Below are 936 nucleotides of genomic sequence, written 5' to 3' on the forward strand. Positions count from 1 at the left end.
GCAACAGGTGTGCACCTAGTGATTATTATGGATTATGGCTCTTTTTGACAGCGCAAACTGTCCAAAGTTGTAAAGAATCCCTAATTGGTGAGATGTGGTTGTCAACTAAATGTATTACACACCACTTTAAGACTGGCCTAAAAGCCAGTATTTCTGAGTCGCCCTCAGCCATAAACCTGACAAAAAGGACAGTAAGGGAGATCTGGGAATAATCTCAAAGTTATGTAACTCTTGGGTTGTACTTCACAGATGAAGAGGGGTCAGGGGAACCCCACTCAATTAAAAAGAGGATAGGCTCTCTCTCTGTCTGTCTTTCTCTTCATTCTGTCATTCTATTGGGTTTCGTTATTCCTAACTTCTAATATGCAGTAATTCAGCGAGATAATGTGGGATAAAAATTTCTGAAATAAAGCAAGGGAAAAAAGTCTCCAAAAAGTGTGCTATATCGGAATTCTGAGGTTTTATCTTTTTGTTTTGTTTCTGTTTAGTTATGTTTGCGATGTGGTGTGCATGTAAACAGTTTGAATGTGCTTGGAAGAAAGAGACCATATTATTGCATAAAATAGTGCTGAGTAGGGATGGGTATTGATAAGATTTTCACGATTCCGATTTCATTTTCGATTCTGTTTAATGATTCGATTCTTTATCGATTCTCTTATCGATTCTTTTTAAAAAAGGAGAACACAAGTTCGATTAGCTTAGAACTTTGTTTTATATCTTCTCTTTGAACAAGGCAGAAAGCCTTTGACCACAAACTGAGTCTCTGCTCGGTGACATTCGTCTGTCCTGGCCTGAAAGGAGATGCTACCGGCAGACTGCAGCGAGAACTGCCAGCATCTGAGCCATACTTTGTCTCTCTCACCATGGTCACCTAAACGCACAGTAATGGCAGGTTTGTAATAAGGCAGATCGCGCTAACATAATATGCACTGTTAG

This window comes from Haplochromis burtoni, unplaced genomic scaffold (assembly GCF_018398535.1).
Source record: "Haplochromis burtoni strain Fernald_Lab_line unplaced genomic scaffold, NCSU_Asbu1 Contig_510, whole genome shotgun sequence".
NCBI classification, from domain to species: Eukaryota; Metazoa; Chordata; class Actinopteri; order Cichliformes; family Cichlidae; genus Haplochromis; species Haplochromis burtoni.